This window comes from Phalacrocorax aristotelis, chromosome 11 (genome assembly GCF_949628215.1).
Source record: "Phalacrocorax aristotelis chromosome 11, bGulAri2.1, whole genome shotgun sequence".
NCBI lineage: Eukaryota > Metazoa > Chordata > Aves > Suliformes > Phalacrocoracidae > Phalacrocorax > Phalacrocorax aristotelis.
In genome coordinates, this window is record NC_134286.1 from 15,079,094 (window position 1) to 15,105,599 (window position 26,506).

Here is a 26,506-nt window from a genome sequence, read left to right on the forward strand (position 1 = left end):
AGCTAACAGAGGTATGTGTGAAAGATGAGTTTATTAAGCAGAAATAATGCTGATTTTAGTTGTACAGCTTGCCAAAATTAAATCACTTTTATGCTTCTCTCATCAGATACTAAGCCTCTTACAATAGAAAATGCAACCCAATGAAAAGATGAGGCAGGAATTTTAACATTCATACTGTGAGAGAGAGTAAAACACATCATACAGAATGATTCCACTAGCTGGTGTTGAAAAGCTGGTCTTGAGTTTCATACACTTTGAAACAGCTGAAAATCACAGATGATCTATAAATGTGGCAGTTGAAGGTTGTGGAAGAGCTAATTCTCAATTGTGTTAAACCATGTTTCTTTGGTGCTTCCCTGGTGTAAGGCTGCAATAATGTAGCTGTGAGTTGAGACTGAACTGTTTTTTTACTTTTACCCCGGGATCTCAAAGTAATTAACAAATAGAAATTGAATAATAACTTTGAAAAGTAGGTTGTTGATTTTATACTTATGAAAATGTGTGGGTCTGATTTCAGTTCAGAGCTGCTTTTTTTTTTTTTACTGTTGAAGTGTTTTAAGCTACGGAATGCAGAACTGCACTAGCTTAACTGACATTTCTGTAAATACAATATGTTCATTTAAAATGAATTCAAAATTATTCTGGTGGTTCTCCTTAATCTATGAAGGATACAATTTCAAGTAAATCCCTATAGGGGAAGAAAAATCAATGCAGAGATACCTACACAGGTTTTTAAAACCTATTTTAAAATTAATTTAAATACATCGATTCTTAGTGCAAGTGTATGTATAGGAAAGGACTTGTCGGAGGTCAGTGATTTGTCTGTGACCACATAAGAGATGCAGGACTAGACTAGGTGTGGGTGCCAAATCCACCAGGCTCTGATGGTCCAGTTCTTTACTCATAAACTCCAGTCACGGAAGTACTCATTCAAATAAAGTTTGTTGAGTAAAGCTTTACAAAATTATGGTTAAATGACTAATTGAATTTTAAAATGAAATAGTTTCTTCTTCAGATTGAATGAAAACTGGACAGGAATGCTAATGATAAATAGGTTAATTTGCATGAACAGCATTTATTTGTGAAACTTAGTAACAAATTAGTTTTTGCCCTTTGCTATTTGATTTCCACTAATGGCCTGGGTTTTTTAAAGAATCTAGCCAACTATACCCACAGTTCTTAGTAACAGAACGGGTACATTCATGTTTCAGAACATCTAAGTGATCCAAACCTAACATCAAGCACATTCTGTAGTAAAAAAAAAAAGGCAAAAAAATATTATTACATCTTAAAATGATTTTTCTCCTAAAGCAAGTGTATTTGGATTCCACTGTGAAAAATATTTTAGTGAGTATACCATAAAATACAATATTTCAATAGTTTGTAACCAACAGTAATAGACTTGTCAATCATGGTTTATAGTTATAAGCTGAATTTCAAAAGAACAGTGCTTCAGAGCTCAGTGGTATATAGTGCATTTAATGGGACCAAAGCTCTCTATAGGAAGCCTGATATAAAACCTGAAGACACTGAGTACATTTTATGAACCAGTTGCTCTCTGTTCTGCTGCTTGATCTAAAGTTCCAGTACTATCAATCAGATTTCTGCTGCAATGAACTGCCTTCTTATGGTAGGTGATAGATTTTACACATGAGAGATCAGAGCTGCAATAAAGCTACTTTTATTTTTAGCTTCCAAATGAAGATCAGCTAACCCATTACTATCACTTTTTCTCTTTTACTGCAGAAAAATTGTTAAGGCAGCTTCTAAGAATTTCCATAGGGCTTTGGGAGGTTAGAAGGCAGTCCACTGTGAGACTTGGTATTACGAGGCCAATTTGTTTCTTTAGATCTGCGTGTGCAGCTACCACCACTTTACCTGGGAATTACAGTACTCAAGGACATAATAAAATTAAAGCAGAGAGTGAGGCAGAAAAACGTAATGGTATCAAGTAGAGCTGGATAGCGTGATCCAAATAACGCCTGATAGATTGACAGCTCCTGTAGTCATTGTGTATTTTAGTAATGTAGTATTCATCAGATTGCAGTTGTATTAAGAAGTATTTAATCTTTCTAACATTGGTCGGTTTTAAGGATACTGGAGTGTATGAGTGAACTTACAGTCAAACTTGTCCCCAGCAACATTTGTGGCTACACCATCAACCATACAGCACGATCTTACTGACTACAAAACTCTATCCCCCACCAATTCCTTATATATTTTGTCACTGGGATCTGTTCTCTGTATTTCAGTTTGATCAAATATGACTGAATTTGGGTTTGTTCATCTATATGCTTTGTTAGAGACCTTTTAACCTGGACGTGTTTCTAGATATTCCCCAACTTTTTTAAGTTTATGAGCAATTCAAGTGAAAATTCAGTTATATTTTCCACTTACATTTGTCCTAGCAATAGTGTTATAGATTCCATTGGCTTTGTTAGAAATCCATAGGATTTGGTAGTAATATGCTTGCAGTGATCATATCGCTGAGTTACACCATGACTGGTTGAGCGATGTGTGCAGAACAAAGATACTTTATCTTCATGATGCTGTATTCTGCTCCAGCAGCCAGGCTGCCTGTGTGTCGTTACAGAATTCAGGTGTAGACACATTGGCATCATGGAAGATCAGACCAAAGGGATGTGTGAGCTTTGCAAGATAACCTTTCAGGAACGTGCTTCTAGGCAGAAGAATGGAGGCAACATACCACAAGATAGATTAATTGACCAATGTCTTGTGTTTGTAGGGTGATGCGAGATGCATGACTTGTTGCCTAAGTAAAGCTTTCTGAAATACGAATTTCATCCATTTTGTAGTATTTCAATGTACTTTATTACATCCACATGCTGGAGTAACCCAATCTCCAGTGCTCTGCAGCATGTAAAATAGAAGGTAGAGTAGCTGGGATTGTGTCTAAATTCTGCACATTCACATGAGCACATGTACGTGTAACTAACCTCAGATCCTAGTTTCTACTCAAAAATCTTGAAATGATGAACACTAATGTGTGCATGTGTGTGTATACCATGGTGAACTTTTATAGCTGAAATCAGGCTATGCAAAAATACAGCACTTGGCTTCCCTTTTTTTTAAATTCCAAACTCGCTGTAAATCTCCATTGGGTATTGTGCAGTCAGATTACAGCCAGTCTACTCTGATTAGTTTATTACAAAGCATAGTAGGCAGGAACAGATAAGGTGCAACCAATTGCACTGAGAAGGATTTTCTGTCAACTTCCATGATTTTGAGGGTACGAACTCAGCTCGCGACTTATGTTTCTGTTATATAATTACCATTGCAAGTCTGTCATCCTCAAACATCCAATCCTTTTGTTCTGATTTGGTTGTTAGCATTTGGCTTCTGTCCAGTTGGAAACTACCCAGAACCTTTTTAATCAAGCACATCCTGTGTTTCGAAATCATACTGCAGAGTAGTCTTGGGTAGTTTCCATAAAAGCCTAGCTAAAAAGAAGAATGTAATCATAATGGTATTCTTCCCCTGTCATAAAATTACTTCCTATACTTACTGTATTAATACAGTATTAAAAGGCCCTTCTCATGGGCTCAGTGAACTACCGGAAACCATTTAAAAACTTAGAGCAGCAGATTTTAATGGATCAGTCAAAAACAGCTTATTTTATCTTTATAGAGTTTTCGTTATTCATCATACTTAATGATACACAACCTGTGGGGGCTAGAGAACAGCTAAATACAGAGGGCTCAAAACCAGAACAAGCAGCTTGAAACTCTTTGTGATATTTCAGCAAGGATTTTTCAAAGGGGGCTCACCACTGGTTTCAGTTGGGCAGGGATTTTGCTTCACAGTTCTAAAAAAATTTCAGTAAATACCAGTACTTTTCTAATCCCAAAGATTATCATAATACTTGATGGAAGCCTGTTTGAAAATGGAAATGTGCTTCTTGACATCTACCTACTTTTCATAAGTATCTAATGGCTTTTTGGAAGTTCTCCACTGTGTCAGGGACAGCCACCTGGGAACATGGAAAACAAAATTTGGCAGCATGTTCAAGCTATGAATTAAAGGTAATTCACGGTTTGAAATGAACCAGCATGCGGTCCTTATGAAGAGTAATCAGACATCAAGAGGATTTTACACCGAGGATTGTATATTGGATAATGCGACAACAAGTAATGTTGTTATTCAGAACGTTCGAATCAAGAAGCACTGATGAATTCTTAATCTTGAAAGGAATCAGTTTTAAAAAACTGGGATTCATTCAACGTTGATGCATCATTTCCAGTCCAATCACATGAACCAAAAATGTAAAATTCACCTCCAACTGGAATAGGAAGAATGTATCTATTTATGTATCCAACTCTATATATCTGGCTTCCAGTCACAATCCAGCCCAGGTGTAATACACTGAAGAAGCTGAAATTTTAATATTTCTAATTGCAGTTTTAAATCCATCATATTAAAGTCTAACAGTGTCAAATGATTCTACAGTGCTGATAGCCTGCTTTCTTTTATAGCATACGTTCATTTTCACTTAGTGAGTGTGGCAAGCTTTAATCATTAGGCTAAGTACTCTGTGTTTGTTAGAAGTAGAAAGTTCCAAAGATATTCCCTCTGGGTAAACTGGGAAGTCATGAATGCAAGGGACTTACACTGCCTTGTACAAATTATGATAAGTGAAACAACAGTGGCATGTAATTGCAACTCCATTAATCTTTAGAGAGCTCCAGTGCACCATATTAAAGGGACAAATAGCAAATGAAAATAGAAGGGTCTGTTTTGATAAGGTGTCATTTATCTTTCATATTTACTGTTTTGTTTTGTCAGTTCAAAGTTTGGTTTGCGTCCTTTTGCCTCGCAAGTTCTTGAGTTTGGAGCAATGATAGTCAGTCAAGATTGTATCATTTTGTTCCTCACTGCCGCAGGCTTTTTCCTTTGAGTAAACTGCTAAGTAATTGGGACTAAAACATACAAGCATTTCCTATGGACAGTTGCCTGTAGAAGCAAACTTGCAAAATATTTCAGCTGCTGTGAAATACATTAAAATCCAGTGTTGTAATTAAAAGCCCTGTATCCTTGAAGATAAGCCCATTATTCAAAATAATTTCTAAATTAGACTTTTAATTTGTTTTCATTATTCAGCTGGCTCACATACAGTTTAACCTCCCTGTCAAAATAAAGTTATTTCCCAATACATTATTCTCCATGATCTCTTTCTCCTGACATATTTATAAATCAGTTTAAAAGATTGTGGGAACAGAATTAAATTAATTCTCTTATAGTTTGCTGATCAATGTTGAATAATTTTTCTTGACTAGCAGAGACTTACGTAATTACTGCCTTTAATAATGCCTGAAACAAGCTAACCAACTGCATTCTTGCCAGCGTTGCTGATTGCAGCTCAAGTGAGCACTGAACCAGTTGAGTTTGTTCTGATACTGTATAACCCCCCCTATTAAAAATTCAACATTTATTTGCCCTGACTAATGAGTAGCAGTTGAACTATTTTGTTCTCAAGTAGGATGCACTACTGCATCACTGCCAAATGTATGCAACCACTGAACTGCAACTGTTGAAGTGTCAGTATTAATAGAGACAGGTAAGCAACACACATTAACATGTTTGGATTCAGGATGTGTTTCCTTGTCCACTACGTATCAATTCCCATTTTGGTGGTTAGACTGCAAATCTACCACAGGTTTCCCTGTGTTTAAAGAGCCTTTTCCACAAGCAGCAGCATATGTTGTGCCTTCATGGCTTAAGGCCAGTCTCAGACCGACCTCCCAATTTACATTTCTGTGGGATGGCATCACTTCCGAACTACAGTGCAACTTCAAATATTCCTTTTGAAAAACAAATGTACTCGGTAAATCTGAAAATGTAAATCGGGGTAGAGCAGAGGAAGCCACCACACTCAGTACCTCTCCCACCCATTTGTTTTGTGAGCTGCACGCTTACTGATACAAGGCAAATAAACTAACTTCTTACTTGGCTTTCTGGCCACCATAATTTGGACCTCACCCTGCTCCCTTTTGTCTTAATTCTGACCTGTCAGTAAATTTCAGGTTCAGAGCCAAACCATTTCTCTCTGACTCTTCCGTCCTGATGCTCTTTGCTCTAGTCCCTTTCATTCGTGCTGTCATATCTTACTGGTTTTGTAGGCTTCAGTAGCCTGAGACAAACAGAAAAAATTGTCACCCAGGTTCATCTGCGCCATGCTGCAAAATAGTCATAATCGGAAATGGGTGATAAGCTTGAAAGAAGAATGAATTTTGCCAGGAAGCTTGGCATTTGTAATACCAGAGCAGGCTTCAAACTCCCAATTTGTGTCCTAAATATCCTAGGTAAGACTAACAGCCACTTTTCCTAATATCACAACTTAATCCTTTGCATCTTTCCTCTGAATCCCTCTGACAACCCAAATAATCCACCACATTTTTCTCAGCTTTATACTCTCCATCCAGAGGAACTTATATTGCTACCGTTATCCTTTGGGCTGAGGGCTCAGCAGGGCCCCAAAGCGTATCAATTTTCTGGCCAGAGGGCTTATTTTTTTATGAAGTAAAGTTCTCACAACACCCCATGGGGCTAGGCCACGCTCACTGCATTATCCTCTGTCTTGGCTAGCCCTTGGAGCCACAGATTCAGAATAGCTTTACCTTACAAATAGATCCTCCCAAACAGTGAAAAAATAAAATATTCCCCACTGATGGGCTAATTACTGTTCTATTTTCCTGGAGGAAGAACTGCTTCCCTCACTTGTGTCCACGTATCTCGGAAAAATGCATTTTGAGACTTTCCTAATGCTGTAATGACAGCTTTCCAAAAAAAATTATGTAGCCCTGGAGGAGGAGGGAGACGTCTGTAGTATTACTCCAGTAGGTGCAATCCAATTGATTAATTAAAATCCATGTTATGGAGAACACAGGAGGGGGCCTAGAAAATTGGCAAATAAAAAGTTATGTCCTAATTTCCATGCGAGATTTTTATCCTTCAAGATAAAAATAGTAAACAAAATGTGAAGGTAGCTTAGCTTTCAGGAAATTGTCCCTTACTGGAAAGTCTGGTTTAGTCAAAATGCTTCACAAAAAGATCTTTACAGGTTTTGAAAGAAAGATGTTGACTCATCTACCTCATATTGACAAGAAAGACTTAAATGCAGCTGTCAAGCTTATCTGAATCTGCAAATGTAGTATCTCCAGTAATGAGGGGATTGCTTTCACAGCTATCTACCTGTTAGACTCTACTGAAGTATTTGCTTTTGCATTAGCCCTGATAAGTTACATGCACGTAACTGTGTTTTAAGGACATATATGTGCTTTTCTGCAGAGAGAGAGGAATACGCATCAGTGCTGCCCATATTTGGTTTAGCATGAATTTCAATAGTTCCAGACAAATTTAAAAGCCTATACAAATCATATAGCTTCGAGTCTGGCTGTGTGCTAGACTGGAATTTTTTGTTAGGTCAGACCTTTATCTCAGCTTCTTTTTGTGGCTCTTTATGGGGAGATTGAAGAGGAACTGAAACTGGTGACCTGTCTTGACCTTTAGTACTGGATTAAAATTCCAACTTGCTGCCATGGCAACGGGGCCTTGAAAATTAGATCCTGACAGAAGCAGGGAGAAACTTAAAACTGCAACTGCTGCACCGAACTGAAGAAAGGTTGCTTACAATTGTCAGTGACAGGCTCTTAATTGAAATAATCTGCCTTTCCCTGTACTTAAAAACAAAAAAAAAAAAAAAGGAAGAGAGAAATGGAAAAAAAACAAAACCCAAAACCAGAAAACCATCTTGATTTTTTCAGGCAAAAATCTGTTGCGATTCAAAGTAAAGCACATGCTGAAGAATCAAGCAGAGTCTCTGAGGTGGCAGCAAGCGAACCTGTATGGTGAGAAGGGAGCCAGACGTGCACTCGCAAAGGTCTAAATCACCCAGACCAGACTGGTAGCAGGAGCCAGACACGGCCAGTGTTAAATCACAGGTTAACTTTCTATATTTTTCTCCTTTAACCTGACATCCAGGACCAAAAGAGACATCAGTGTCGTATCTAACTCCCAGGATCCATGCAATTACCTGCTCTGTAGATGTAAAGGGATAAACGTAAGCTAGATAGTGCTATTACAGATCAAGTGTGATAAAAGTTACTCATTTTCCAATCTAATCAATGCATCAGTGTCAGAGGGAGATAATAGTGCAAGTGCTTCATTGCTAAAGGAGGTTAAGTTGTTGTTTCCCCCATGGAGAGCAGAATGCAGTTGCAACCTGAAGGATGAAGGTGCTGAGGGTCACATAAAGGATTTCCTCTCTTTTCCACTTTATCCAGGAATCCCCCTGATCCCCAAACCAAATAACCTTGAAGATCAGGCTGCAGCACTGTCTCATGTTAACCTGTGGCTTTCCCCAAACACCTGAGGGTCCTGAGGATGCTCTGAGGGCTCTGTTCCCCCTCCCAAGGGAAGGAAGGACCAGAACAATCCCCCATCACACAGAGGGGTGCTGCCTTCTAACAGCCACTAGCCCCTCTGTCTAAAGTCCTGTTGGGATTGCTGTCTTCTTCACACAAATAAAATAAAAATCATAAAAATGTATAGGTCTTACATATCAGATAAAGGAGGTTTCTTAATGGACAAATAGGTACCGTTGAATTGGATTAGATGCTCTGTACAGCTAGATAACAGCTGCAGAATCAGATTGAATTGTAGGTACTATATAAAACTAGATGAAAGTTTAACAGCTGTAGGTAGATGGCATTAAATTTTTGGAAGAGATCGTTTTGTCAAAGCTTGGTGTCCAAACTTACTACAAAATCCTAAGACTGTGTCTGGAGTCTGAGCTCAAGTAGGAAGCGTGCACAGAAAAATACTTCCTTTAGTTTTCTTTGGACTACGAAGGTATTGGATTTGTTATGTATTGGTGTGTTGTATAATTATAGGATCAGAGGAAATATTACAGATGTTCACAAACACAAAATTTTGGGTAACGTGTTTTGTATCATTCGCTTCATGGTTTAGAGATAATGTTTGTTGCTAGTACTGTCCGTTATCAAGGGCAGGTAAGCATTAAGCAAGCACAGGTTGCGTTGAAATAATGCATTGTATCATCTTAACAAAACACTGATTTCTGGAGTAGGCTGTTGACTTGATATACTTTAGAAAGTGGGTGAGTAGATGAGCAGTTTTCTAACAAAGGAAAACAAAATCCACTTAACGTTTCTCAGGCTCCGAGTTATGTGCCTCAGTAATGTCAGACAGTTAAAAATAGAGGCCATTATTTGAAATTTCAAGTGACAAATTAATTCCTAGAGAAAGTTAGTTATTTCAGAGGAGCTGCTGTCAGAGATGAATTTGGTCCGTCGTGTTGTACACTTGCCACTGTTACCATTTCCTGCAAAGCACTGCTAATTCTGCCTTAATTACTGTCAGGCTGGACTATGGAGCCCTGGAGTATCTGGCAATAAACTTGTGTTTTGCTGGGAGGGAAGGTAAAGAAACATTTAAATAGGTTTTTTAAATAAGCATGAAATCTCTGAAGATGCACTCTTGTAGTGCACGCTGTATATCAAAATATATAAGCATCTAGTTGTAACAATGGCTTTGTAAACACATTACTGAGCAAACTATGAAAAGTAATCCACCAAGGGGTTGTTTCCCTAACTCATAAGCACTAAGTTAAGAGACCAGTGCTATAAAGCAGATATGTGCTGTTAAAAAAATACTTCCTTTTATGTGAGATTATTTTGTGTTAAGCCCAATAGATGATTCATTTTTTATTTTCAGATGCATATCTTTTAATGCTTGGAAATATTTGTGTTTAAGGCAAAAGTCAGCCATCCTCAGAAAATCCATGAATAATTCATTAATATGTGAGTATGAGGCAAACAATGCTTCAGGGTGGCATGAGAGTGCCCACATGCACCTCACGTGGGCAGAGTGCTGCAGTTTCATGCAGCCGTACTACAGCTATCCGCTAGCTTTCTGTGGAATTACAATATTGTGATGTATAATGAGAAGAGCCTTCAGCACTGTCATTCCTTGTAGCAGCCTGCAGGCATGGCCTGAGGGGCGGCTGGAGCCCACCTCCCGGGGCACGCAGAGCTACCTCGCTCCCGAGCCCTGCGGTGCCTTGGTGAGTTTTCAGCTGCTCCAGGGCAGCCCCACCGCAGCAGGCCTGTAGGCTGCTTACCCAGGAGGAGCACAATGTCTTATAACCATTTTTGAGGCCACGGTTTCCAACTACTGTTGGCACAGCTGTCAATCACATGTGCATATCGTTTGCCTCCATCTCCCCACCCCGAACCAGTTCAGAGCCGCCTGCTGCAAAACAGAAAGGCATGAGGTATGAATGCCACAGTATGAACAGTTCTGATCTCGTATTGGCATCTTGCCTCGTGCCTGGCTGAGGAGCCCTCCCACTATGCAGTGTTCATGGATAATAGCGAGAAGGAAAGGGAGATCACAACCAGAGGATGAGCTGAATTCTGGGTTGATAAGCTTTTCTGCATTCACCCACCATGTCTTCTTTCAAAGCAAACAGCAATGCTCCTGGTGACTACAGGGGGAGTTTGCTCAGATAGTGTGCAGCTCGCTCGCAGAGGGATTTTACTCAGGAAATTGCAAAACTTGAATAAGAAAAGGTGTTAAGTGAATTATATACGAACTGGATATGGAATTAATCTGCCATAGCCAAAACCCAGTAAAAGCTCATGTATTGCCAATTGCTGACATTTCTTGCAGTTTTTGTAAATTGTGCAGCTATGCAAACACTGAGCTAAAAATCCAGTATCACCTTCCTTCTCCAAAATACAGAACTTTCTATGCTATTCTGCTTTAGCCAAAGTGTCACATTCTATTCTTCTTATTATTAATTGACTCCTGTGAATTAAAAATCTACACAAGGATTGATATTGGTTGGATCCTTGGTAATACATGGTACACAGCTCAGACTGATTAATGCCAGTGAGAGAGCATTCATTGATTTTGTTTGCTTTGTTTCAACCAGTAGAAAAAGTACCTATTTGGGGGATTGGAGAAAATTTATGTAGTTGAAATCTTAGATATGACTGGTCATGCCACTGTTCTTAGAAGTAATGGGAGATCAAGACTTTTCAGAAGAGAGAACAATATGCCTGGTTATAAAGATTTTGCAGGACTCGTTTATTAGTTTAATGACATGTTGTTTTAGCATTGTTGTGTTTTTAAAGAGTGAAGGCTTTAATAAACAGCTGTTGTCATCTGTAGTGAGTTTTTGTCCATTCTGATAGGCAAAATTACTTCACATGTAGTCTACAGAACCCGCACCATGCATCGTTTTAAAAAAAGAATAAAGCAAACACAATGAATCTGTTAAATCATAATGGCTCCCAATCGTGACAAATTTGCAGATTAAAGCTCATTGAATACACATTTAAATGATAAATGATAATGGCTTGGAAAGAGCCATTATGATCTATTTCGTCAATAATCCACATTTTTTGCCTTGTAACTACACCAAGGATGAACATAATGAATACTGCCTGGTGAAAAAATATTTTGTTTATGAAAGAGAATCAGAGAAAAGAAATTCTCAGATTAACAAATATAAGTGGTTGTTACTGTTTATAGATACTGTTTATACATGACAGATTTTCCCCATTATTATTATTAATAATTTACAGCTCTAGAGCTTGTACTCAGAAAAAAAATATTTAGTCTTAATACTCCTCAAACTGCAGTTGATTTCACTGAGTTTTGGAAAGCATAAGTAAGCAGAATGAAGCAGGGATGCAGAATTAAACATTCGAGGTTTTTGACTGCAGATTGTTCAGCACTCGTGAGCACCCAGACCCACAGAGTCTGTGAGCAGCGTTCAGTGGATTTGTCACAAACCTGTCATGTTTCCCATGCAGAAACACGTGCACATTTTCTTACTGTGCACTGGGATTTGCCGTGCCTGCCCAGGACAGCCTTCAGAGTACTGCAGCGGTTCCCAAGTACATTCAGTTCAGTCCAGATGGTGCTGATGTGTTTTGGCACTCGTGGGCATGCACCTGTAGAAGACTTGGTGGGGCTGTGTTGACAAAATCCTCAAATTGTGCTGAAACAAAATTTCCTGCTGAAGAAAGAGGAGGGGTGCGGGTAGACCCAAGTGTGCTGTGTTGCCAACTCTTGGTTTTAATCTCATGTGCGTGTGGTCTTATGCCTCATCAGGTTAGGACTTCAGTGGCGAGTGCCTTTAGGACTGAGTTCCTGAAGGCCATTTAAAAAGCAGCAGCAAAACTCTGGTTGGTATGAGGGGTGACAAAGTGCATCTTTGTGAGATATTCTGACTGGAAATCAGCAGTTAACTTCAAGCTGAAATTTTTGAAATTAAGTGCACATTTTCATATGTGACACCCATGAGTCACTACAAATATGATCTGTGGTGGATTCATTTGCCTTACTGTGTTGCTGGATAAATCGAGTGAGTTAACAGCGGAGCAGGATCCCAGTATGCTTAGTCATAAAAGCTATCTCAGTGAAGTTACTAGAGTCATTCATCTGAAGGACATGAAGGTCCTTTTTAAGAACCACGTTTAGCAAGTACTTCTGGGCATTTTCTCTTTTCTGGTAACATAACATTAGCATCAAAGAGCCATGTAACAATAAACAAGACTGTTGGAACATCAACTGAGAAAAAAGAGCAAGATTCAGTTCTAGGGCCTAGACAGCCCTCTTAAAAACATCCACGATTTAGGTAGTTCTCTTAAAACAAAAATTACTTGTTATTTTGCTCTTTGATGTTGCGTAACACACAACTCCCACCCTTCACCTCAGATATTTTCACCGGGAGTGAAACACTTCAAGTAGCTGTTGTCTCAGGCAGTCGGCATCTGTAGCAACTCAGCATTAATAGCATCCTGTACTACCACAATGTTTTGAATTATAGGAGAGTGGAGGGTTTTTTAACTTTGAAAACACGCTTTATGTAAATACTGAAGTAAAACACGAGCTTGCAATGAATTTTTGTAGCCCTTCTCCTCCCAAAGGCCGTGTGCCAAGACATCCCTAAGGCCGTGCCTGAGCCTCTGAAGCTGGGCTGATGTTGAAAAGTGTGCACGAGGCTGAGAGTGCGGGGACGGCTGCGGTGTCACCCTGCGGTAGAGCTCCCCAAGCCCGTGCTGAGGACCTGGCGCGGCCACTCGGCCCACAGCAGCCTCCGGCATCGCTGCTGTGGCGTTGCCGCGGCCGTGCAACCCTCGACTTAGCAGGGCGAAGTGCCGTGCTGCCTCTGCGCTCGCACCGTTTGCTCAACGCGAGGCTGAAATCCCCTACAGCACGCCGTGACGCACTGGAGATGTGGCCCTAATTCTTCAGAGGCGTGAAGACGGCCAGGCGTGGGAGAGGCCGATTTCTTCTCCTTCCCTGGCCGCCACGTGGGTGCTGGTCTCAGCAGCCTCTGGCAAGCCAAGTGCAGAGTTGGGCCCTCATGTGTTTTGATGACCTGGTCACTCCGTGTGTGGCCTGCTCCGGCCTCCCAAATCCCTGCAGTCACGTGAGGTGCTGTTATGGCTGGGCTAAAGACTTAAAAACTTCTCATTAAATATTCCTTTTGGCAAAGTATGGTTCATAGACACTCTCGGGGCGGGGGGGGAGGGGGGGCGGGTCAGTCCTGAGTGTTAAAAAAACAGCTCTATTTTTAGGCCTTTTTCCATATTAAGATATTTTCAAATGACTTGCTGCAATAAATGGGCCTTTTTAAATTTGAAAAGTTCAGTTCTAAGTTCAGGGGTAGCCCTCAGGCACTCTGGTGGAAGATCCTTGTACATATTACAGAGTGATTATTGACAGAGTTTAACTTTATTGACCCTGCTCTCCTAATTCCTAACAAATTTTCTAAATGTGCTCTTTAAAATCCCTACAGAGCACTGCAGACTTTGGGTAATTCCAGGGCTGCGTCTGAGATTATTGCTTTATTACCTTCCTTCTTTCCAACCCCTTCCCCAGACTGACTGGTCCTCTGACATTTCTTTTTTAATATATTCTAACCAGAATATGTGTGTTTGTCCTTCCTATAGTTTTCTGCTTAGTATTTATCCGCACATCTGATCTATTCTGTTGATTCAGGCACTTTCCACTCCTGCTGTAACGCATTTCAGCAATGTACTGGAAAAAAATAAAAAGGCTTTTTTTTCAGCAATTTGATAGCTTTACCAATGGGTTCAATGAAAACAGATTACATGGTTTTTCCTGTATTGACAACTGAGAATGTTCTGAAAATCTGTAAACTTTCTACCTGTCCAATTTCCCTGAGCAGACTTGCATCTCTCCTATTCCCAGCACCCACCATTATACAGAGTTTCTTGCTGGAGGGTTGACTTGATTCGTTCTCCCCCACTGTCAAGCTTGCACAATTGAGGGATAAAAATCCTACTTGAATCAGTAAAGAAAAACTGAATATTTAATTCCTGCACAGGATTCTGGGATTGATAACTTATAGCTACACATCGTATAAATTAAGTACAGTTTGTGCTTAAGTGCTTTTTTATTAGACACTGCTGAGGTTGGTAATAGCAGGTACATTCTTTGGAATTTAGAGAAAGTTTCTTGCTCTGAAGTGATTGAAAGTCAAGCGGTATGTCTATCTTTAGGTAGGAAATAATTCTGAAAAAGAGAAGGACAATGTGTTCTTCCTTATTTAATATTTCCACCTTCCTTGGAAATAACCCTGCTGCATTAATATTCAATATGCCTAGCAATTCACCAAAGCATTTTCTTAATCTCACGTTTTTGCTATGATGGCAAATTGGGTGCTTCTTTTAAGGGTTAACCTTTATTCATACCAAGTTTTAGCATTCTCTCTTATGTGAATTAATAGCAAAATATTGTCTGTAAAACATTGCCTGAAGTTTTGTCAGGAATTTTCACAGTGTTGTCCTGAAAATTGAGAGGAAATATTTGCTTAGAGAAAAAATATTATGTATTTTGGGTGTCTTCATGCCCTCTTTGCATTTCTTTCAGAAAAAAAAAGAAGGAATCTTAGTTTAATTACTCAAATCGTCCCTAATTCTGTCCAAGCAGGACATGTAGCTGGAGGCATAGAAGTGTCCAGAGGAACTTTTCTGGGTGGTGATCTTATTTCGGGTTGAATGTGGCAATGCGGGAGGTAAGATTGTTGCCTGTGTAATCTTCACATGGATCTTCATGAGTCAGAAGATGTTTAGAGAAGAAAGCAGGGGAAAGTCGGAAAGAAAACTGAAGAAAATCAGCTTAACTCTGCCAAGTCATCATCAGCTCTGTTCCTGTTTCTGTTTCAACTTTCTCTGTGGGGCTAAGGAATTGCCTTAGACTAAGTTTAGGAGGTTGATTGGTAACGGTTATTGTGCAAAACTTACTGTCACTTCTTGATCCACTGAGTGCGTGGCCTGACAACTTTACTCATGCTCCTCATGAGTTGGCTTGTCCAGGTGTGCAGTTTGTATGTGTGATGCTTTAAGTCAAGATAGGTATTAATCATATCACTTGCAGTACAAAAGAGAGATGTTTAAATGGTACAGGGATGAGCATGGAATACAGTAGATGAAGAAGTAGATGAAGAAAAACACAGATGTTGGGGGAAGATGAATTTGTTGTTAAGGCACTGGATTTGTGCTCAGGAGAATTTGATTTTAATTCCAGCTCTAACAGCGACTTCCTGTATGACCTTCTGGAAATTATGTCTCAGTTCTCAGTCTGTAAATAGGAATAATGTTTTTTCCCATTCCCTGTCTTCAGTTTAGACAGTACAGTTGCTACAGCAAGTACTCTTTTATACTATGTCTTTTTACTGACCCAGCACAAGGGACCATGTTCTCTCTGGGTGCAGCCACATGTGTATGATATGACACCAAGGTGTGGTTAGAGATAGGGAGGGGAAAAATGTAAAAGTGCAGAGTGGCTTTGCATGTCACTGCTTAAGAACTTGCGGAATTTAATATGGGATGTTTGGGATAAACCCAATGAAAACATTGCCTATTATAGACTAAGATTTTTATAATTTCTGTGAACCCCTGTACTATAAGAGGCTTCTGTAAAAAAACTGTTAGTTTAATCTCTGTTAAACTCTAATAGGACTTTTTGCAAAAGATGGTTTTTAGCATGCATTTGGGATGAGTGCATTACCCAGGAGTAGTGAACTCACAAGCGAGTTATGCGGGTAATCCCAAATGAGTGCCAATAAAACTTTTATAACACATAGCATCATTATGGAATTTGTTTATGCTGCATATTTTACAGGGGGGAAAAAAACCCTATTTTGGTCATATATTAGACAATTTATCTTTTTTTTTATACTGGTGCTGTTTTTCACATCCTCTGCCCCTAAAGCTGGGCCAAGTGAATACCAGCAATTCCAGAAGGAAGGGAAAATTAGAACAAACACATGTTTGAAATCTCTCTGAAAATAAAACAAGGGCCAGATTTTAATCTCCTTACTCGTACAAAACACCACCTTATTCCCTGAATAGCCCCATAGATTTCTTTGGAACCATTTGTCAAGTGAAGTGCTATTTGACATGTGCGGCAATACCCAGAATTGGCTCAATCTAAACTAGCTTTTTCCATTTAAGCCCTCCAAAGCTTGCTGTCTTCAGTGGTTAGAAACACATATTTATGGGTTTTTATCACATTAAAAAAAAAAAAAAAAAGTCTCATGCTGCTTAAAGGGCTTGTTTCAGCCCCTTTTTAACAGACTTGGGTGATGCAAAGTAGAATCCTGGCACTTTTATAGAGGTGAGACAGAGAAAAGCCTACCTGAAGGGGTGGCTGGCAGGCTGAGCACACTGCTTCCCACCCTGTTTGATAGGTCATGTTTGGGCAGACAGAGATCAAGGAATCTGGGCCTCCCACTTTCACCAGCTGGAATCAGCAGCTTTACAAACCCCATCTCATACCACAGATGTAAACCTGTTGCGCTGGTGTAATACCCTTTTCCCCATCAATTTAGCATATTAGCTGCCATGTCCGATATTCAGTTCCCTCCCCTTGGGAGCAGTTATTTCACCTTAGAGACTTCAGTCCTATATCTTTCGTAGTGTAAACAGAGCATTGTAAGAGAGAGGTTTTATATCTCTTTCTTTTGTTTTCCTGCTGCTGCGTTAATTTTATTGTCAAGATCATAGATCCTGAACTAGTAGACATAAGTCAATGGAAGAACTCGACTTGGTTTTACTGAGAGCAGGATCAGGCCATAAATGTCCTGGGTTTGTTCTTCTGTCTTACATAAAATAACTCTACCAATAAAATGCCCTGTCTGATGATGGCTAATCAAGGATTGCTGCTTAAAGCTCCACGCATAACCTAGCTATCTCCACATTAACCTCCTTCTTTCATTTCCTTGGTTATGTTGAATAGGAAACAGTTATTGAACCGCTGCTATGTTCATAGAAACCATTTGATTAATTGACTATGTTTTGAACTCTTGTGGCCCGAGGCTGAAATATAGCTTAGACAAAAGTGACAGAAGCCCAGCGATGGGATGGGGCTATAAAAGCACACCAGTAAAATGTCCGTGGGCAGCCCACATTCACATTCACGTTTATTCTTGCGGAACTTGCAAAAAGTAAAGACAGATGTCCATCTTATCTCATGGAGTCAATAGCAATAATATGTACGGATGCTGCTCACTATGAGTTGAGCCTACTTCTGCTGTCACTATGTCTTTATGCATCCACAGGGAGAAAACCTGGAAGGCACAGGAGGAAAAAAAAAAAAAAGGATTGCCAGAAATCCCTGTAGGCTATCTGAGAAGGAGCGGATGTGTAAAGCATTTCTTTCTGCATAAACATTTAGAAATCAAGCTCTCGTAAGTCAGGGATCCACCAAATGTGGTGTGAAGAGGCAGATGAAGCCTGCCTTCTGGCATGCCAGCATTTGCTGATTGATTTGGAATGCAGAAGGGCCCTTTTTATTTTTATTTTAAAATTTGAACCACATCTTAATACAAATCAGGTGAAAAATAAATTGAAAAATAGCAAGCCTGAGATTACAGATGTGCCAGCTTCATATTGTTCAGTTTAGCTGAGGTCATAGTCAAACCCATCAAGTTCACATCGTTTAGTGTATGGCCACTGAGGTAATATTCAAACAAAAGAAAAGCAGTCAGAATACTGATACGCTCCTACTTTGCCAGCTGGCCTCATTCAGCTGTACAAAGCACACTGGCTTCAGCTATGTAAGGAACTCTAAATCAGTAAGGAATACAGGTTTTTAAAAGGATATTCTGTTCCAAACAGCCCATTCGTGCTCCAGCTCTCTGACTTCAGATCAGTCATAAAGAGGAAATACTTCTCCTAATATGCAGCTTCATATTCTGAAATTTAAAATGTAAGAGCTGTGCTAATGGTGATACAGTTAATTTAGACAAAGGAATTTTTCAACGGGGGACATTTGTATTCTGCTCAGTGGTTTAGAAAAAGCTTGAATTTCCTAGAAAGCCTACAAGTAGAATTACTGGCATCCATACTGGTGATGCTACCATGCTGGTTCCCTGCACACAGGTATAGATTTATGTAGATTAATTTGGTATAGTACAGTGAATTGCCACTATGATATATATTTTAGAATTACTTCCTAGCACAGCCTAATGGCTGGAATCAAATAAAACATAAAAGTAGATTTATATAGATTGTTGTATAAATCAGATAAAGCTTTATGTTACCTAGCATTGGTAATGGAAGCTTTTCCTGCAAATAATATAGAAGTTGTTCATGTAATATTTTCATTATTTCAGTGAGGGTAAAGCAACAAAAAAAAAGAAGAAAAGAAATAAACAAGTCTATCGGGCTTATCCACCATTAAACAGCATTAACGACAATTTTGCCTGACAAGTTCTCTCATCTACTGATGGGTGAAATGGTAGAAAGTAGACTGAACAATTGCATAAACCCAAACGAAATATGCCCTTGTATTCTAAGTGTGCACAGTTCAGTCAGTTAAAATAGAGCAATTTATTATACTTTAGCAGCTTGAGCTTAATCTGGTTTTAAATAGATCTTTTTTTCTTTTAACTTCTTGCTGAGATTTAACTGGTTTGGGAAGTTACGTGACATAGTGCTACACAGTCTTTTGCTCGCTCCTTCACCAGTTTACTTTGAAATAACTTTAACAGAGTACCGGTGATGAAAATAACTCACAGGAATGTAGATGAGCCTTTAAACAACACTAAAAATATTTGTTCTGTTCAAAATCAGTGGATAAAGGCTTAATGAAAGAGACGACAATACCGAGTGGAGAGAAGGGAGGCGGGTGTAGCAGGCAGAGCCATCAGCAGCACCCTCTTGGGGAACTGGGGACTCACCCAGGCAATGGCGACTGCCACAGGGCATCTGCCTTTCATGAGCTTCTCAAGGTTAATAGCTCTCAGCATTTTGGTGCCAGCCTATCAAATTTCTTACTGGTCAGTTTTTAATATCGAACTACTACCATGAACCAGTCTGAAACACTTTGCCTAGTGGCCACCTGTTGTCAAAACGAGTTGGGAATGTTTATCAAAATATCCTCACATATATTATGCCAAGCTCTCGCCTGCCTGCATTCAAAGTGTGCCGTGCAATTCCTCGAGGCGGGGAATATATGACCTTTACCTAGTGAAATATTTTGACTGTAGTCATTTTGTCTGATATTATGCTGTAGTTTTCCACTTAGCCATGAGATCCCTCAGCCTTTGTGGTTTTTCAGAGGTAATTCTGTAATTACACCAGCTGTGATAAATACTTTCTTGAAATCTTACTTGAAGAAGATTAGTTCAGTCCCTTTGCATGTGGGAGGAAATAAGCATCTAACTTAGTGTTTGCACCATTGATTGATACAAGCAGCCATGCTACATGCATGGGTCATTACTTGTGTTTTCATATTAGATCCCTCAGAAATGGAAGAGAGAAGGGTTTTTTTTCATGAAATTGTGTGTATGTGTTTGTGTGTGTGTGTAAGAAGTTCAGCAACCAAGTGACACCAAATTCTTCTTGTAACTGGGAAGGGGGCTCTGGCTGGCACAGGCTGCACTAACAATAGGATGATGGACCCTTTCACCTTCAGGTTACCAGTTGAAATTCAAGGCAGATTTGTAGTGAGGAAAAGTCATTACACTCTCCGAGCTATTCAGTGGCCTGTGTGAAATGAATTGAAGGTCTCAATCAGAGTCTAATGGACATGTGTCCAAATCCAGAAGCTGCAATCCTAAATGGCACTCTTGCTGACAGTGGCGGCGTAGAGGCCAAGGACTGAGTGGGCATACAGATTGAATTTACTCTCCTTGTCCAGAGCTGGGTTAAAGACAGTAGAGTAGATTATAGGATGTTTGTGTTACTGCTGCACATGATATGAATGTTTTCTCGATTGAGGAGGGACAGCAAACTTCAAAAGCATTAATGGAGTCTTAAGTCTCCTAAAAAGCCCTAAGCTAACTTTTCTTTTAGAGAAAAAATTGCTAGCAATGTTTGTTGAGCTGGCTGAAGCTTTGAGGTGTCTTAACTAAAAAAGTAGGGAAAAAAATGTTTTAATTAAAAGTCAGAGAATACCAGGAAAATCAGTAGAGAGACTATATGTACTGTTCCTTCTTATGAATGACTGTTTAAACAGAACCAGATTCTCTGGTGTTTAAAATGTATTTTCCTAGAAGAAATTTGCTATTTCCTAATAAAAAGGAAAAAGAATAGCCCCGAAAAAAAAGAATATGCCCCCAACTGACTGTCTGAAGCAGCTCTATGACCGTGAGTATGTATTGTGATCAGAGACCGTATATTGCTAAAACTCCTTGATGGAATGAGTTTTAATTTGGTTTACAGAAAGCTTTAGGGGATATGGCTCGCTACAAATTAGACCACAGGAGCTATAAAATGAAGGATGTCCTCCCTAATTAGAAACAGTGGAGCAGCCTGGTGTTCTTCCTAGTTATAGCCTCATGGGTGCTCTCTTGCAAGTGAACTCGGCAATAGATGCTTCTCTAGTAACCGTTATCTGTCTTTTTACTGGAGTTTATCTGTTGTCCAATTTTCTGTCTCCGGTTCTGAACATGCCTCTCTACACAGCTGTGGTAAACTCTTAACTGAAGTTTTGAATGGCTTGTGCAAAAGCAAAACTCATACGTTGCTCGGTGATTAGCCAGTACTACCACAGTAGCTTATTTATCTTATATACTGGGAAGTGGTTCTCAAACTCAGGTGAACATGACAGTCAGTTTAGGGGGTTCCTTTTGCAGCATGCTGCTGTAACAACACTGTTTTCTCATTCCTCTTCTGTGGAAGCTAATGAGAGCTCTAAGGAGAGGAATATAGATGGACTGAAATAAATTATGCTTTTTGGTAATCAAATTCCATTTTCTAGACACATTTTTTAACAAGAAAGCGTTCATCAAACTGGGATCCAGGATTTTGGACAAGAAAATAATACAGTTATTTAACTATGGCTAGCAAAAAAAATGGTGCCTGCAAATCTAATAGTGGGATGTCTACAGCTTGTCATTTGTGCCAAATGAAAAAAATCAAGTTTAAGCATAACTGCAAAAGAGCATTAGGCATAAATGCACAACAGTAAAAATCAGCTACAAATGTATTTCCAAACTGCATGTGACTGGAAAGCTGAGAGTGGAGCTGAGCTGGGAAGCATTCTGAGGCTGTGCTTGGGCAGCTGTAATTTGGCTTTTTTAATTGTCGGTAAGGGAGGACATCCAGGCTCTTAATTCATCAACATCTTTTCATGTAGATTTATATGGAGTAGGACCAATGATTTGTCCAATGCAAGCTTTAATTTACTTGCAATGTATTGTTTCCACTAGGAGTTGTTATAGATCAATCTGAGAACAATTACTAGGTGAATAAAAGAGAGGAAAAAAAGTCAAGCGTTGCGCTGGAATATAAGTAAAAAATGGAAATTTAAAATCAATCAAAATATTTATTTTGCTGCCCAGTGCGAGGTACTACTGACAGGAAGGGGCTGTATTTTTAAGTGTGATTGCTGTTTAGATTTTACTGGAATATATAACTGAACATGTCTCATGACCATCTTATTTTCGTGTAGTATTTCATCCTCTGGCTTTGTGGGGGAACTTTATTCCAGGAGAGCTCACTGGAGACTGAGTGACAGATCAGGCTGTTGTCCCACATTCCCTTTCTACTAAATCACAGTTTTCTTTAGATGGAAGGTGGCTATTGTGAAGCTGTCAAACTGAGGAAAGTTAAATGGGCTGAAGTGAAGGCTCGTGTTAACAATAGCAGCTATCTCTGTCAAATGAAAGCTCAGCAGACAGTTACAAGGCAATTCGGCACTGATGGGTGGTCGATTAAAAACAACAAAAGGCAAGATGAATGAAAGGGGAAAATCCCTATTACTTTGTGGTAGGAGCAAGGGGAAAACCAAAAATAAAATAAAAAGCCCACCTCACCCAACCCCGTAGCAATTGGAACAGACTTGTAGTTAGCATGACCTTCATCGTCTCACATATGGCACAATAAAACTGACAAGATTATTTTCTCTTCAAGCAGTGCTGAGGTATTTTCATTGGCAAAAATCTGGAAAAGTAAAATAAATGCAGAGTTCAAGGCAATTGAAGAATTCTTGAATCTGATAACAGCTGGAATGTAGTGCCACCAGGAAAAATAGCTAGGTTTTGTACTAAAAATTATGACTTGATCATTTTTTTTACAGTGTCATATCTGAGATTTTGAAGGTTACACTATAGACAACCAGAAGAGGATTAGAGAGAAATTATCTTTGAGCTCAAGGGAGCACCAATTTAAATTGGATTTGAGATATAACTTTTGCATTATCTTAGGAGATGAAAGGTAGTGGTGTGCCCTGATAGCTACCCAACTACCTAACCATATGTATCAACTGGATTAGCACATAGATTAACAGCTCACGCACCAAGTGCAAGGTGTATCATGCAATTTCCTCTTTGTGGGACTCATCCTGTTTCCATTGAATCAAAACTCAGCAGAAGTGGGGAGGACTTTGCAGCTTGCATGTCAGACATAAGCTAAGTGCACTCACTTGTTCCTCAGAAGATAGTTGTCACTGAGACTTAGACTCGCTACAGCAGGTGTATAAAGTAAGATGAGAAAGTACAAAAGTAATAGTATAGGAAAAAAGGTACATTATGTCCAAGTAACTATCCTGATAGAAAATCGAGTTTTGAAACCCTAGTGAAATTTAATGGGAGGCAAGCACCTAGACCCACTTAGATCCTATGAAATTCCCATTCCTTTTCTCACAATTTAAATGCTAGGAGGCATTCCATGAAATTCAGAAAGCCAAGAAAAACAAATAAGTTCTTACACAGCATACAGTTAGGGCTCAGGTTGCTGCCAACAGTGGAGCCAGGGTTCAAAGAGATTCTGAAAAAAGATGGAAATAAAGTATTTGGGAGACGTGCTCCATGAGAATCATGAACCAACGTCTCATTCCAGTTAAATTGGGAAAAATAATTCAGTGCTAACAAATTGTTCCATTGAACAGTCTCCTGTATCAAGGTGCAGAACCACATGTACCACAGGTCTAATCCACTCTGACAATTCTGACATATTACTGTATATTAATTGTCTTTGTAAAGTCATGATGTCATTAGACTTTATCAATTAAGTTTAGTCTGCATCACCCCTAGGTTTTGCCCTTTGAAGAAAAGATTTAGTGTCCATTTATCAATTTTATGTATTAATATTCTTGTTTCGTTGTCTTCTAATAACATTGAGGTACTCTAGTCATGGACGAAGAAACCAGGTGCCAGGCCTGGTATAAGTGTACAAAAAGAGTGGCAAAAAATTGGTATTCTGGAATTTTCTTTTCTGGAATGCTTTTAGCACTGAGGACTATGTTATGATTTTCAAGTTTTTTTCAATGGTAACATGCATTTCATCTGGTAACTAAATTAATTTGGGAGTATGAAAACAATATTAACCTACATCTCAGAGAATCAGCCACAATGTTCCTCAAAGCCTTTGCAGTAAAGGAAGACCATAGTGGTCTCAAGATGACTTTGGGAGAGAGATGTTAAAGCATGGAGCTGCTAAAAGAGGCCTTTCTCCTGATCTTAGAAATGTCAATGTATGTCATGTTCTCACTAGCATCAGAACAGTGATAGTAACTTGCAGGGTTTGCTCGCAGTTGTTAGGCATAAACAGTGCCTGCAGGTATCTCTGCTGTAACCTTTTAAACCAGTACCTGAATATTCCTTTCTTGGTTCCTCCCAGCTTCATTCTTCTACCACTGGAGAGGCCTCTGCAAGCACAAATTAGCAGACAGCTCAAAAGTAACCTGGGCCTCCTAGTGAATACAAAGTCTGGAGAGTATTTGTACATGGGGCGTGCATGAATGTGGGGAAACGCTAGCTTTTCCAGAGTTCCACCAACTGTAGTGATACTGAAAAAAAATAACCTCTGCAGATTTCAGGCCAAAGCGTGGTTTAACCATGTGGCATAATTTATAGGGTAAACAAACTTTCAGTAAGAGCTAACTATATCAGAAAACTTGTTTAACATGCACAGAAGGCACTGTTAAATTATTTCAGTGCCATAATTCAAAATGCTGAGGAAAATTCTCCTGTATTACAGCCAGTGCAAGATTGGATCTGTAGCCAAGTACATCAACATAAATGTTCAGCTGTCTGGGGAAATACAAGTCTTACACTGTTACTTAGGGGAAAATGTGCACAGACATGGTGGAGCCCCTTATGAAACAGTCCTCATTTTGTTAAACAATAGGATCAAATTTTCAATCAGGTTATCAAGCATATTGCATTCTTCAAGCTTGCCAAGCAAAGAGAAGTATCAGCATGAAGAGGGATATATTTTTACAGAATTAATGATGTATGAAATCTGGAAGTGGAACCATACATTTTCATTTTATCCTCTAATTTTTCTTTTTACATTATAAGTGAAGTATTTGCAGTTATTCATATCTGTTTATCTTAGAGTGATTATCAGAGCAAACAGTGTCAGGCATTGTGTTTGGATCCGAGCCTGAAAAATAGTGCTTGCAGGAGCAAGGATTACTTGCATGAGTCAGTGTTTTCAGGGCTGTGCTTGGTACTTGATTTCTCTCATGCATATTCAGTGCCTTATAAATCATCCAGATTCAGAAATCATTTAAGTATTTTATTAATTTATCCCCTCTATTTATATTAGTTTTAGTCTTGCTTGGTTTTATCCCCTCTATTTGTATTCGTTTTAGTACTGCTTGGATTAATCTGATTTTACATTTTTAGACTGATCCACAGAATGTTCATTTAAGGATAGAAGTGAACTGTCTTACTGGAGGTTCATTTCTCTTTGCAAAATTTGTATCAGACCTGTGGGATAGCTGTGGATTCTTGATGTAGGATTTTGCAGCTACAGAAGTGGCTTTCAGAAATTTAGTGCAGGAAAGCGAAGTTCACCCTCCCCAAGATCGCCTTATCTTTATTTTCTATGGGTATTTTTGCTGATTGATCAGCCCTGAACTGCCTTGTGTGCCAGGCACAGTCCAGCAGTATATTTCATAAAGGTGTAATGCTTTTGCAGCATTGAAAACCCCAGTCAGGTCTCTCATGCACACATAACCCCTTGGTACTCGCTTGTCTTCTCTATAGCCGACCCTTTGTTCACTGTGCACCATCAGCAGGCCAGTACACAGGACTTGCATCCCCTCTTGGAATCCTGCTTTGGTAATGCACACCCCTGAAAATCTCTCTTTAAGTCAAGTGCCAGGCTTAAAGAATTCTTTAAAAATCTGACGCAACAGATTTCACTTCTCTCCATATGAACAAACACTGTTTCTGAAGCTAAAGCTCCCATTCTCCATGGCCTAACAGATCACTGTAAACTGTGACATGGCTGCATTGCGTTGCTTTTCAGTATCTGCCACTGGACAACCTCCCCATGCCAGTCTTTATTAAACATCTTCAGTTTTCCTTTTGAACAAGTAAATAAATACTTTACAGTTGTATGAAGTTATTGTTCATTTGCACTGAAATGAAACAGCCAGACCCCTTTATTGGGTTACAGGACACTCATCCCTGACAATTCATTCTTGAGAACAAATTGACCCCAGGGATTCAAAAACCTCTCAACCTGAGATCACTGTCAGAGAGTCTTTGTTGCCATTCCTCCACTCATCTGATTAGTTAGGGTCCACTCACACTGAACGATTTAAAATACAAGGACATTGGTCACACTACAGCTTTTTTAGAGGCTAGTGTTATGAAAGAAACTGGCAGGCTTTGCCTTCAGCTTGCTTCTTGCCAAATTCTCTCTATCCTTTCTGTGAAGGGATGAGCAGCTCCCAGCAGCGCCTGAGCTTTTGAGGACCTCATGAGATCATTTTAGGAGTTTGCAGGTTTCCTCACATTAGCACACAGTGTAATTTGAATAAACTTCTTCTAATGGTAAGTTAAATGTTTCTAGTGAAGGAAAATCTGCTTTGTATCAGGAATAAGAGACTATGTATCTGCTCCTTTCCTATCCCTCCCCAATCATTCTTCCTCCAAACAAGGCAGACCCAAGTACCTATTCTACAAAAACGCAGGGATATACTTGGTTTTAGTTTGCCTTTGGCATTTTCTTCCTCC

General features: G+C 39.3%; 1 protein-coding gene across 7 annotated transcripts in view; it reads left to right on the forward strand.

The window, feature by feature from the left end:
* The window catches only part of AFF2 (ALF transcription elongation factor 2), a 340,458-nt gene that overhangs the window by 212,766 nt on the left and 101,186 nt on the right, over window positions 1–26,506 (forward strand). The window lies entirely within an intron of this gene.